Below are 15,365 nucleotides of genomic sequence, written 5' to 3' on the forward strand. Positions count from 1 at the left end.
TCCAGTCCACACAGTCAGTTAGGGATCAGTACTGCATACATTGTGTTTTTTTGCCATATCGTACAATTTTAAGTTCATTATGTTAACTGTCTTGAAAGTATTTTCATACTGTCACTTCTAGAAAGAAGAGAAACTATGATGAAGCAAATCTAAAAGGCTTTTTTTTTAAAAGATTGACTGCAGATGTGAGCATATCATTTCCCATCTTATATGGAGGAGAACTAATTTAAGTATCTACACTTTGCCTCCATGTGAGTTTGAAACTTCACATTGAGGCAGCCCATCCCAATATAATTTTATTACAGTGAAAATAGTGAATTTTTAGGTCTGTATAGACTGCCTAACTAGGATTAGTAATAGAATCTAAAAATATATAATTCTTATAATAAATTTTATGCAAACTTATACTTTATTATTTTTTTAATTAACTGGTTTTTGGATATGAACTCCAAATTTTTTTAATTTATTTTTAAGGAACACTAATTGCTTTTTAAAAATATTTATTTTATATATTTGAAAGGCAGAGATACATAGAGATGTAGTGGCAAAGGGAGAGGTCTTCCATCTGTTGGTTTACTCCTCAAATGACTGCAATGGCCAGAGATGAGCTGATCCAAAGCCAGGAACCAGGAGCATCTTCTGGTCCTCCCATGCGGGTGCAGGGACCCGAGGACTTGTGCCATCTTCTACTGCTTTCCCAGGACATAGCAGAAAGCAGGATCAGAAGTGGAGCAGACAGGACTTTAACCCACTGCTCCACAGTACCAGCCCCAGGAATACTAATTTCATAAATAAAACTTTAGGAATATAGTTATTCTTCCCACCATACCCATCCTCCCACCCCTCCTCCTCTTCCTTCTCCTTTTCCCAGTCCCATTCTCCATTAAGATGCATTTTCAACTAACTTTGTACACAGAAGACCAACTCTATACTAAATAAAGATTTCAACAACTTGCAAACACACACACAAACTGAGAACTAGTTTTACAGTTAACTCTCATAGTACAACTCATTGAGGACAGAGGTCCTGCATGGGGAGTTAGTGCATAGTGACTCTTCTTGTTAATATAACGATTAGCACTCTTATATATGATGTCAGTGACCACCCGAGGCTCTTTTTTTAAAGATTTATTTTATTTATTTGAAAGAGTTATAGCGAGAGGTAGAGACAGAGAAAGAGAGGTCTTCCATCTGCTGGTTTACTTCCCAGATGGCCACAATGGTCGATGCTGCGCCAACAAAAAGCCAGGAGCCAGGAGCTTCTTCTAGGTCTCCTACTCAGGTGCAGGGGCCCAAGGACTTGGGCTGTCTTCTACTGCTATCCCAGGCCATGGCAGAGAGCTGGTTCAGAAGATGAGCAGCTGAGACTAGAACTGGCACCCTATAGGATGCTGGCACTTCAGGCCAGGGCGTTAACCTGCTGCACCACAGCGCTGGCCCTACCTGAGGCTCTTGACATGAGCTGCTTAGGCTATGGAATCCTTTTGAATCCACAAACTCCGTCAGTATTTGGACAAGGAAATATGCAAAGTGGAAGTTCTCTCCTCCCTTTAGAGAAAAGTATATATTTCTTTGATGGCCACCTCTTTCCACTGGGGTCTTACTCACAGAGACAAATGTAGAACATTCTTTGCCACGGTGTCTGGGCTTTCCATGCCTAGGATGCTCTCACAGGCTTTTCAGTCAGACCAGGAAGCCTTAAGGGCTGAGTCTGAGGTCACAGTGTCACTTAAAGCAATTGTCATTCTATGAGTCTACTGTGTTTTATTAACTATTTTATAATATATCAAATCCCTACTTATATACTGGTTTATTTTCTACTGATATTATTTAATTTTTGGTTTGGCACAAACTAAACAGAACAAGTCTTTGATATGCTACACTATTACATAATATTAAGTTGTATTTACCTTAAAGTTCATTTCTCAGTATCATGGAATAAAAGTTTCTCAAGCAAACCTAGTCCAGTCCCCTAAATGTAGCCATTTCTTTGTATGTTAGTTTAAGAATCCCCAGGAATACCAAGTTAAATAAATGTAACTGGGAGAATGGCATTCCTGATTTACTAAAAATAGTAGCATGTGGTTTATATAACTGAACATAGTTAGAAAAATGATTTATTTATTTGAAAAGCAGAGTGACAGAGAGTGAGGAGGAGACACACACACACACACACACACAGAGAGATGGAGAGAGATCTCCTATCTGCTGGTTCACTCCCTAAATGGCTGCAATAGCTGGAGCTAGGTCAGGTAGAAGCCAGCTACCTGGAACTCCACCTGTGTCTTCCATGTAGGTGACAGGGGTTCAATGCAGTGCTTTCTGAGGTCCATTAGCAGGGACCTGGATCAGAAGTATAGTAACCAGAATTCAAATCAGTGCAGCATTCTGATGGGGAATATTAGCACCCAGGGTGCCGCTAAACCTGCTGCACCTCAATGCTGACCTCCAGAAAGATTCTTTTGAAATATTTATGTGTGTTTCAAGACCCATATCCCACAGGCATTAAGGCAAATTTTTAAGGTTTATTTATTTGAAAATCAGAGTTACAGAGAAAGAGAGGCAGAAAGAAAAAGTGGGGGGAGGAATCTTCTATTTGCTGGTTCACATCCCAAATTGTTACATCAGGCCAGGAGTTTTTTCCAGTTCTCCCAAATGAGTGCAATGGACCAAGTACGTGGACCATCCTCTCCTGCTTTCCCAGGCATATTTGTGTGGTGCTGGACCCAAAATAGAACACCCGGGACTCAAATTGGCGCCCCTATGAGATACTAGCACTGCAGGTGGTGGCTTCACCTGCTGAGCCAACCCCAAGGAAAACTTCTTAAATCCACATAAGTCTATAGAAGCAATTCTTAATTTAATTCTGCAAATTCAAAGTAAACTATTTTCTATTTTGGACATTTTGAAAATAATGCTTACAATAGTGAGACTATAACCACTTCACTAGCATATTACTTTCTGAAATGCCTTATCTCCTGCTCAGTTTCCTCTTTTTACCTGGTGATCTCAGCATAAGTCTTTTTTTTTTTCCAGGAGACATAAGTCTTTTTTTTTTTCCAGGAGACTTCTAGTCACTTCTCCAAGACTCACAAGGGTCTTCTCGCTATTCTGTATGCGAAAGAGAACAAGTCTATCTGAAGGTAGCAGTCAAGGTTGTGTACGTTTACTACAACAGTGCAAGCAAGCAGGAAATAAAATGTAGGGAACCTGCTGCCCAAGGTTCCATTCTCCCCATTGAATGACACCTTGAGACACTCAGAAGGATGTAAGCATCATTTCACTGCTAAAGCATGCCGGACCACAATACTTGTATCTTCGTGGAGATGTGGGCCAGGTTAAGGAACAGGGACAAGGCTCAGGAATGGATGCTGGAAAGTGTCTTAGCCCATGCCCTATGATGAGAACATTGAATGGAGGTTCCTGAGCTCTGAAGGCAGCCAGGGCATGGCTGACCTGGGGCTGAGGAAAGAGGTTGAGTGCTTGGCTTTCCTTTTGGAAAACCACAAAGTGTTTTCTGTCCACCAAGTCTCACAGAGGTGAAGGGGGGTAAGGTTGGGGATCAGCTTCCCTCATACCTTGCCAGGCAATGCCTTGCAATTGTCAATGATGGAGTCTGAAATGTAACACACAGGATTATGGTTAGGAGCAGAATTCCTCTCAGTGCCTGCAGGAATATTCTCTTAAAGCCCAGGAAATGACCCATCATAATTGATTCCATGATTTACACATTCATATCTTTCTTGTCCTTTATGCTGGTGATCTTTATTGGCACTAAGTTATTGATCACCTACAATCTGGCCCTATCTGATTTCTAGGAACGTTAGAAGATAAGACCATGTGTATGGTTCTGGGAAAATGATGAACATTACTTCTGAAATGAAGCATCTAACTGCCAATGAACTCATCCAGTGGTCACATCCCTTGCTGGAGAGACCACATCTTTCTGGAGAGATCTTGCATCAGATGGTATCATTGAAAGGATCTTGGAACTTCCGTCAGTTTAATGAACTCAAGAGAAGGATATCGAATATGTAGAGTTACACTAAGCAACAATATCATTGAAGAAACACAGATATTTTAGGTTCAGAGCAGTGTAACAGTAAATTGCAGTAATACAGCTTCCAGAATGGGCTAACCACTGTTTTAGGTAGTGGGGACCTATAAAGGACCTAAGTAGCCAAAAAAGCCTTGTCTTCTCAGATATCATATTTCCATGGGAAGAGGCTGACTGTAAAAGGAGATGAACAGATAACCTAAATATGTCAGATATTTAAAAATTCTAAGGGCTTACCTCAGGCAGAGAATAGGAAGAGGGAAAGTGTGGAAGGAATGTCATTTGACATAGGATGCCACATTGAGAAGGTAACGTTTCAGTGAAGATTTTCAGGAGGTTAACAATATTGCAATAAATATTATTTCAATGTTTTATGTACAGCTTATAGTTGAATAAATTTTGTACTTAGCACCATGTTAAAAATTGGGCATGAATTTTCCGTCAGGAGCAATCATGTTTTACACTCTAATGAGAAAATAATTATGAACATTTTTCCATGATAGCATACTTATTGAGTAAAAACATTTGTTATTAGATGTTATTAATAATGAGACACTATTATTATTGACTCCTCTGATATATTTTAAATCAGCTTTATATGATATATTAAGTAAAGCTGACTTGATGTCATCAATTCAAGAATATCTTAGAGTCATATACAATATAATGATTAGAGCTTACCAGTGAAAAGTAGTTTAGAAGAAATAGTTTAAGAAACATAGAGGAAGAAGTAATTAGCAAAATATGTCTGAAACATGGGAAAAATTCATTTTGAGAAAAAGCATAGTTGATGTATTCAATAGGATACAAAGTATGAAAGTTTAATTAGAAGATGTTATTTTATCTTACACTATGATTTTAACTTTGTAATATTCCCTTTGAATAAGAAATAATGCCATGCAATTTACCAGATCATAATAATGATTTGATGTTTGGATTTTGAAAGATTCTTTTTATTCACCTCTATGCAAAATGATAAGCAAAAGTCATGATAGGGATGGACCTACCTTTATATTTACTAGCAGCATAATTAATACTAAACAGATAGTTTTAAATCTACTTAATTCAGCTTATTTGACTAAAGACCTTGAACTGAAATAGTTCTATACATAGTCATTAGTAACTCCTAACTACTGGAGTAATTTTAGTTAATGAACTCTACCCATGTGTAAGTTTATATGCTATAAAATAAATTTGAATCACAATATATTTCACACAAAAACAAATGACATCAAAAGTAAATACAATGAGCCAGTGCAGCAGCTCACTAGGCTAATCCTCCGCCTGCGGCGCCGGCACACCAGGTTCTAGTCCTGGTCGGGGTGCTGGATTCTGTCCCAGTTGCCCCTCTTCCAGGCCAGCTCTCTGCTGTGGCCCAGGGAGGGCAGTGGAGGATGGCCCAAGTGCTTGGGCCCTACACCCGCTTGGGAAACCAGGAGGAAGCACCTGTCTCCTGGCTTCGGATCCGTGCAGCGCGCCGGCCGCAATGCACAGGCCTTAGCGGCCACTTGGGGGGTGAACCAATGGAAAAAGGAAGACCTTTCTCTCTGTCTCTCTCTCTCACTAACTCTGCCTGCCAAAAAAAAAAAAAAAAAAAAAAAAAAAAAAAAAAAAAAGTAAATACAATGAGAAATCAAGATTCATTTTCTTTTTTACTTACATATGCATTAAACATAAGTAAACTAGAAAATGATTTGGTATTCTCACAATCCTGAATTATAAATGTTGAAGAAATGATTCCCAAATACACTGTTGCTAAAGAAAATCATTAAATAATACATTTAGAAGAAAGGTAAGAAATGAAACATTTATTGTTAAAAGGGAGCTTGTTCAACATCAAAAGACAAACTGAATGCTTCAAATACAATTAATGATGGAAAAAAAAAGGAAATTATAACTTTCTTTTTAGCATTTTCACATTAATGAATTAATAGATAATGTTAGCCTTCTATTTCATATCATGTCCAAATTAAGCAGTAACAGATATTATTTTTTTAATCTAGAACTAAGATACTCAAAAACATGCCTACTAACCTGCATTCTTTCCCTTGGGTATTCCTTGTTTACATGCGCCAAACAAGCTGAAGCAAGAGCAAACAGTGATTTACATAAGCTATTTTCTGCAGGGAATCATTATGCAAAAACTCAATAATAGAAAGATTCCTAGAAATACAAGCTAAGGTTATTTTTCCAATTCTCAAAAATGATAACTTCAAAGACTTTCAACGATGTAATTTATATTGGAAAAAAATGAAAAATATTACCACTGATAGGGTCAGCATTGTGGTACAACCAGTAAAGCATCAGCCTGTGATGCCAGCATCCCATATCCCAGTGCTGTATTGAGACCCACCTACTCTGCTTCTGATCCAGCATCCTCCTAAAGTGTCCAAAAAGGCAGCAGAGAATGGTGCAAGTACATGTGCCCCTCCAACTTTGTGGGAGACAAGGATGGAGTTCCTGAATCCCGACTTCATCTTGGCCCAGCCCTGGCTGTTGCAGCCTTTTGAGGAATGAACCAGTGGACAAAAGATCTGTTTTTTCTCTCTCCCTTGGTCACTCTGCCTTTCAAATAACTAAATAATTATTTGAAATTATCACTGAATCATGGACATTTCTCATATATTTTGAATAAAACACATTTGAAATTAGAATACATTATTTATGACAAATATATTTATGATTATCTTAACTGTATTTATTATATGTACACATATGTAAAACCATATCAATATAGTAAGAAATTTCATACAAGTTGTTTGGCAAGAGACACATCTCTTCAATATGTTTACTGAGAAAGCTTTTGCAATCCTGAATGTTTAAGTCCCCAAGTCGCTTCGAAAGAGAGTTATCCTTTATTATTTATATTGATTACTTTTGGTATTTTATAAATGATATTAAATATTTTACAAGTAAAATACTGTGAACTTTTCCAAGTACTGGTCATTACTTTGAGCACCTATTTCAACAGCAGTTTTTTTTTTCTTTTTTTTTTTAATTTTCATTTATTTATTTAATTTTATTTGAAAGACAAAGAATCACAGAAAGACAGAGAGAGACATGAAGAAATCTTCCATCTGTTGGTTCACTCCCCAGATGCCCACCTTGCACAGAACTCAGTCTGAGTCTTCCAGGTGGGTGTCAAGGTACCACGTACCTGAGTCAACACCTACTGCCTGATGTGCTGCACATTAGAAGGAAGCTGGGATAGGATTTGGAGCCTTGATTGAAATATGGTCACCCTTATATAGGGGATATGAGCCCAATGCCCATCCCCAACATTTTTTTTTTTTATTTTAAATTGAAGGTCTCCTATACATTACCTTACCTGAGTGCCCTGTGATCTTTTTTTCACAGTACGTTGTCAGTACAATGATTCATAATTTACATAATGATTCATAATTATGCCATTCATAATTTATAATTAAAACTTTATTGTAACTGAACGATAGAAAATATCTCCAGCCAAAGAACCAGATATTGGTTGAAGACATAAATGGTTGGAAACAAAGTTTCATCATCTTCAGAACATGTTACCTCTGAGATCCAGGTGTGACATTACACACAGGCATGATTGATGGGATCATTGTTCATGTGCAATGGAGAATTTTAGCTCCAGTCCCTTTCTCTCCCTAACGTCTGGACTGACATTGTGTTATAAAAAGCCTCATCTCTCTTGGTCAAGGGTTTGACCTAGCAGTTAGACTGCTGGTTAGGACACCTGCATGCCATATCAGTGTCTGTGTTTGATGTCCAGCTCCGGCCCCGTTTCCATCCTAAGACGCAGCAATGTTGGCTCAGGTACTTGGGTTCCTGCTGAGTTGAGTTCCAGCTTCCTTGCTTCAGTGACTGCCACCCCTGCAACCATTGTGGGCATTTGTGGAGGGACCTAGGTAATGAGAAGTTGTTGTGTTTAACTTGTTCTATCTCTCAAGAAAATTAAAAAAAAAAAAAAAAAAAGTAGCAATTTATTTAAAGTCTCAATCCTCGAATTATATGGCGAGTTCAGTGTGGTGGAGCCCAATATGAGAGTTGCCCTAATGCAAAAGAGAAATTTGGAGACAGAAGCAGACATGTATAGAGGTATCAAAAACTACACAATTTAAAATCATCCGCATGACAAAAAGATAAGTCCTGAATCCATTCTTCCCTCACAAGAAAAACCAAACTTGATTTTGGACTTCTGCCCTCCAGAATTGGACATGATATGTTGTTTAAGTCATTGGTTTGCAGTATTTTGCTACAGCATTCTGGCAAACTAATAAACTGTATGAAGGTAATACTATTATTATTTTACTTATGCTATAATTATTAAAGTATTATTCATTTTTATACATTAATTTCACTAAGGTTTTTCTTCAGAAAATAAATGCTTTCCAAACATTATAAGAACCCTGAGAATCTAGTACATGATACATTATACAAACAAAATTATAATTCTATGTACATGTAGCAGTTGAAAATTGATAATTACAATATTAAGTTCAATACATTTACGTGACCCTCTTTGATATTATCATATTTCAACTTCTTAGAGTGTTCATTGTTTATATACAAAATTCAGTGCTCTGAAACTTTGTTTTATGATATGAAAATTTTGCCTTTAAAACTTTCCACTGTTAATGTCATGGTTCATGAACCCTAAATACACTGTTAATAGCAGTATTTCAGACTAAGTGTTGCCATTAAAACTGAAAAATCATGTTATACAAGATGTATCTACAAAAAAAACAAAACCAAGCATAAATATTTATAAAAGACAAAATAGTATACACTTATCATTGTTTAAATATTTTTTAATTGCTTAAAGTATATGCATTGCTGTGTTTCTTAAAAATGAAAATCATGAATTCTAAAAATATTAAGTTGGAAATAGACTAGGATTATAGAATATCAAAGATTTCTAAATCTTTTATGGGAATGCAGTCCAAATATTTTAAGAGTTTGAGAGCAAAGATGTTGACATATATGAATTATAGGGGCCAGCTCTGTGGCACAACAGATTAAAGCCCTGGCCTGAAGCGCTGGCATCCCATATGGGCACTAGTTCTAGTTCTGGCTGCTCCACTTCCAATCCAGCTCTCAGCTATGGCCTGTGAAAGCAGTAGAAGATGGCCCAAATTCTTGGGCCCCTGCACCTAAATGGGAGACCCAGAAGAAACTCCTGGCTCCTGGCTTAGGATCGGCACAGCTTCAGCCGTTGCGGCCATCTGGGAAGTGAACCATTGGATGGAAGACCTCTTTCTCTGTCTCTACTTTTCTTTGTAACTCTGTCTTTCAAATAAATAAAATAAATTAAAAAAAATAAATACATGAATTATAAAGGATGATCTAATTACAGTAGAGAAAATGAAATGAAGGAACATTTAAATCAGGATTTAATTATAGTTACAATATGGTTAAACATTTCGTAAAGCATTCTCTAATATTATACTTGAATTGCTTAGAGATTTTTCTTCCAAATTAGTTTTGCTCATAATCTTCCTCAACCAAATGACAGCTGCTGTATTTAAATAGTATATTATCATTGTCACTGTATAGTTAATTCTTTAAACTGTCAGACCAGCAAACGTCCCAAAGATAAGAACTTATCTTTGCCACAGTTATGTATTTCATAGCATGTTATACTGCACGCTGCATCTAGTGATGTATTCAGAAATGACCAATAAGAGAAGAAAATAGTTTTGGTTGTCAGGATATTTTTTGGCATTGCACAAGAGGAAGTTAAAATTTTATTTTTTTCAACTTTTTATTATGAAACATTTTCTCATCAATTCTTTTAAAATTTATTTTAAAGATTTATTCATTTATTTGAAAGGCAGAGTCACAGAAAGGCAGAGGCAGAGAGAGAGAGAAAGACAGATATTCTATCTGCTGCTTCACCCCCAAAGTGGCTGCAATGGCTGGAGATGGGCCAAAGTCAGGAGCCAGGAGCTTCTTCTATATCTCCCATGTGGGTGCAAGGGCCCAAGGACTTGGGCCATCTTCTTTGGATTTCTCAGGCACATTATCAGGTAGCTGGATTGGCAGTGGAGCAGCCAGGACATGAATCAGCAGTCATATGGGATGGCAGCACCACAGGTGGTGGCTTTACCAGCTACACCACAATGCCAACCCCTTCTCATCAATTCTCTTGTTAATGTTATACTGATACAAACAGAACAACTTCAATGTAGTTAATAGATACAATTATAAGAATAAAGTGTTAGTTCTTATCTCCCCTCCATCCCTCTATCCTTCCATTTCTCTCCCCTCTCTCCTTCATTCCACCCACCTTTGTCTCCTTTCCTCCCTTCCTCCCTTCTTCCCTTCCTCCCTTCCTCTTTTCCTCCCTCCCTCCCTTCTTCCCTTCCTTCCTTCCTTCCTTCCTTCCTTCCTTCCTTCCTTCCTTCTTTAATGTTTGATATTAATGTTTAAAGGCCTTATCTATATTCCCACTGAACTAGGGTCTTTTTACTTTTTACTTGTTGAGCTAATTGTATTCAACCTTTGACTATAATACAAATTGAGAATATGTTATCTCTCCAACTCAAAATTTTAATTTCATATTCCTTCAAAATGTCAGCACTTGTGCATTGCATATATAAAGTTAAAAAAAAAAGGAAGATGTTGTTCTTATGACTTGTCCTTAGGAGAGCACTTGATTTCTCAAGACTTCTGTGACTCCTAAGATTACTGTCCATGAAAAACATAACACCGGAAAGAGGGATCAGAAAATAAGAGATAACAATCAGAAAAAACAATAACCTGGCCTAAAGACGAGATCACAGCAAAACTGATACATGGCATCAGAGTAGAAATTGGCTTTATGTACTGGAGGATTCTCAGTGCATATGGAAAGTGACAGAAAAAGATGTAAGACTTGTTGAATTCACCCTTGATCGATTTAAATTAAAACATTTATCAGCCAATATTTTTTAATGTGCAAAGTAGAAGTATTAACATATTAAAGTACACATAGTGTGAGCTATTATATTTTCAGGCCAGCTAGTGGTATTCTGGATATATATAGCTGTTTGAGCATGTATGTTTGTACCTATATACAACAGTAAAGGTGATTCAAATGTACAAAGAGTTGTTGTTCTATCATTTATCCTCCAGGTAATCTTCTGGTGAAAGCATATAGGAATTTAAGAAAAGTATATTGTTAGACTCCCTCTTGTTAAAACACAGTTCTCAAGAAGCACCAGGAAGTTCCCAGCTTTGAAGATTACTCTTGTGCTTATAGCAGTGATTCTCAAGCAGCTATGCTTAATGGGACCCAGAGAACAATTGTTAAAGTCTGCAGGTATTTTGAGGTTTCACCACTGGAGAAGAGGGTTGCTACTGGCTTGTGGTAATCTAGTAGGTAGACTAAGAATGATGTTAAATAAACAATGTAAAAGATAGATTCAGTGACAAAAACTATCTCAACTAAAATCGTAGTAGTACTAAGGTAAAGAAACCTGATTTAGAATCTTGTTGACTTCAGCATGACATTTATGTTTTCACATGCCTGTATTCTATAATTAATGAATTCTGTAAAACCTTTTTGAAATCTTTAGTATATACAACCTAACATCTTGTGATAATGAATTCTGTGAAATAATTAGGAACTGTATAAAGTAGAACTCATTTGTATATAATTTAGCTAAAGTCCCTCTTGCATACATGTTATGAATAGGAATTACATTTACAATTTTCTTATCACTAGGTATACAAAAAATAATGTTAATTTGTTGTATTTGTTGCTTTCCTGTTAAGGAAGACCTCATTTTTATTGTCAGATTTATGAACATCAAAGCCCTGGTAATATTTAATGCCCAAAGTCCTGGAGGTATATTTGTATTGTGGTAAAAATAAGCACTTAAGCATTTGGCTTGTAAAGTGATTGTGCCTCAGACTCTTCCTTTCCAATACCTCAGTGTAACTTCCCAACAAGGGATAATTGTATGTGACCCTACACTGAGTCATAATCAAAAGTCTCCCTTCAAAGCAACAGAGTGTGAGAAAATGAGGAAATTCTGATACTGTACTTCACTTGTATTTTGTCTCAAGGCACATTCTGTAGACCTATGCTTCTGTAGACATGCCCACATTAAGCAATCTCAGTTCTTCATGTAAACCAAAGCTTTCTTTCCAATTAGAAAGTAATAAGATTTGGGGATATTCTTATTGTAGGCACCCATGAAACTAAGATGGCAAGCCTTTTGGATACTCAGCCTAAAAACCTCCACTTCCATTTACTATACAAATAAATAAACATTGCTGAGTTAAGAATTCTGTTGCAAAGCTTAAAATATGGATATGATTTTGAGGTTCTAATAGCAACAAAGGCAAGTTCTCATTTTGAGATTCTGTTAATGGCATGTAGACAAAGATGATAGTACTAGGGCAAAGGGGAGATAAGTTTTAGAGGATAAGTACTATGGTTTGAATGTGTTTCCCAAAATTCACTGGGTATGAAACCAAATCCTCAGCGATGCAAGGTTAGAGGTGATACTCTTAAGGATTATTTAGATCATGAATGAGTTAATGTTTTTATCACAGAAGTGGTTTTCTCATGAGAGGATGAATTCAGCCACCTTCGTTTCTCTCTCTCTCTCTGGTATATGCTCTCTTACTCTTCATGGGCTTACTAGGACACACAATTAAAAGCCAATAAATTTCAATTCTCTATAAATTACCCAACTTCAGCTACCTCTTATAGCTGCAGAAAGTGACTAAGACAGTAATTGAGGGATACATTTAAATGATGTTGGCTATGGTGGAATCAAGACTGCAAGCGAGATAATACCCACGATGAGAACTATGGATATAGTTCTATGTTCTTCAATGATTACTTGAGCAAAGAAATACACATTTTCCAGAAAATGAAAAAGGAAGTGCCACTGAATGAACTTTACCTTCATTTATATATAATACAAGGTGATTTGCTGAGACACTTAATGGACATGAAGTTGGAAACTTTAGCAATGTGAGAAATACATAGGAAAGTACCTATAAAAGTTTGACAAAGAATTTAAAAAGAATTGGTATTTTACTAAAGATCGGTAAATAACATTCTTAAAATGAAAGTGGATTATAAAATATGTTTCTGACCTCAACTCACAAGTAAGTGATAAAAGGGTTTGGGTATGCCTAAGGAGCTTTTATTGGAAAGAAGGGCCAAGGAAAACCCTCAGGATTAAATGTATTTATACAGCTGGCAACATTCAGGGAACTTATATCCACAACAATGAGAAGAGATTCAAAAGAAAATAAAGCTAAATAATTGTTGAAGAAGATAAGAATGTGGTCAGGGTTTGAATGAGTTCTCCCCTTTTTTTTAATTTGACAGGTAGAGTTATAGACAATGAGAGAGAGAGACAGAGAGGAAGTTCTTTCTTCCATTGGCTCACTCCCCAAATGGTCACTACGGCCTGCACTGCGCCGATCGGGAGCCAGGTGCTTCTTCCTGGTCTGCCATGCGGATGCAGGGGCCCAAGCACTTGGGCCATCCTCCACTGCCCTCCCAGGCCACAGCAGAGAGCTAGACTGGAAGAGGGGCAGCCGGGATTAGAACCTGGTGCCCATATAGGATGCTGGTGCCGCAGGTGGAGGATTAACCAAGTGAGCCACGGCGCTGGCCCGAGTTTTCCTTTTTTGGCCACTGTTCAAGAATGCATTTACTCAAGAATATGATACCATTATGGATGCTGTCAAACACAAATTTTGAGAAACACAAGAATAATACTTAACATTGTTTGTTCTCATTATCCAATATTAATTTTGTAGCATATATTTAACCACATGTCAAAATATTTACTTGAAATCAAATGCCACATTTAGAATAATATTTTTGTGAATTTATTATTTAATATTATTTAATAATATTTGGTATAATCAGCATGATTTCATTTTCTTGGAAATTTTCACTCTAAGATAAAATAAAAACTGTTTCTGGAAGCAGGCATTTATCCTACTGGTTAAGACACTTGCATCCCATGTAGAAGTGTTTGGGATATATATTCAGCATCACTCCAGCTTCCTGTTAACTCAGACCCTGGAAGGAAACAGTTATGACTCAAGTGCTTGGATCCCTGATACCCATATGGGAGACCTGCATTGAGTTTCTGGCTCATGACTCTAGCTATTTTGGTCATTTGGGATGTGAACAAGTGAATAGAAGTGTTCTTTCACTATATGTCTCTCAAACATTTGTTAACATTTACTTCAAAATTTTGTATAGCATTTGCTAGTGAATCCCTTAAAAGCCAACTTGAGGCCGGTGCCGCGGCTCACTAAGCTAATCCTCCGTCTTGCAGCGCCAGCACACCGGGTTCTAGTCCCGGTTGGGGCGCCGATTCTGTCCTGGTTGCGCCTCTTCCAGGCCAGCTCTCCGTTGTGGCCTGGGAAGGCAGTGGAGGATGGCCCAAGTGCTTGGGCCCTGCACCCCATGGGAGACCAGGAGAAGCACCTGGCTCCTGCCTTCAGATCAGCGCGGTGCGCCAGTCGCAGCACACCAGCCATGGTGGCCATTGGAGGGTGAACCAACAGCAAAAGGAAGACCTTTCTCTCTGTCTCTCTCTCTCTCTCACTGTCCACTCTTCCTGTCAAAAATTTGAAAAAAATAAAAGTCAACTTGAATTTTTTTCCATATCATAATCATTTTCTACAAGCACTATGAAAGTAAACAGCTAACCCATTTTTCTAAATTTCACAGAATAATCCAATCAATGAAACCTTCAAATAGTCTAAAGATAGCCTCCCTTCAATGGTGAAATTGTAAAAGCTTATGGAATCTGAACACTGTCCATTTGTGTTTTTAATTTTTTTAAATTTTAAATTTTAATTACTTTTTAACACATTCAATGTGATATGTAGATATAATTCTAAGAATGTAATGATATTCCCTTCCTCCCTCTTTCCCTCCCTGCCTTTCTCTTTCATCCTCCTTTCTTCTCCCTTCCTTTGTTTTTTTTTTATTTTTTTTAAGATTGATTTTATTTATTTGAAAGACAGAGTTACAGCGAGAGGTAGAGACAGAGAGAGAGAGATCTTTCATCTGATGGTTCACTCCCCAAATGGCCGCAACAGGCAGAGCCTCGCCGATCTGAAGCCAGGAGCCAGGAGTTTCTACCAGGTCTCCCACGTGGGTGCAGGGGCCCAAGGACTTGGGTCATCTTCTATTGCTTTCCCAGGCCATAGCAGAGAGCAGGATCGGAAGAGGAGCAGCCGGGACTCAAACCGGCACCCATATGGGATGCCAGCCCTTCAGGCCAGGGCCTTAAGCTGCTGACCCACAGCACTGGCTCGTCTTTTTTCTTTTCTTTTCTTCTTTTTTTTT

This window comes from Oryctolagus cuniculus, chromosome 8 (assembly GCF_964237555.1).
Source record: "Oryctolagus cuniculus chromosome 8, mOryCun1.1, whole genome shotgun sequence".
NCBI classification, from domain to species: Eukaryota; Metazoa; Chordata; class Mammalia; order Lagomorpha; family Leporidae; genus Oryctolagus; species Oryctolagus cuniculus.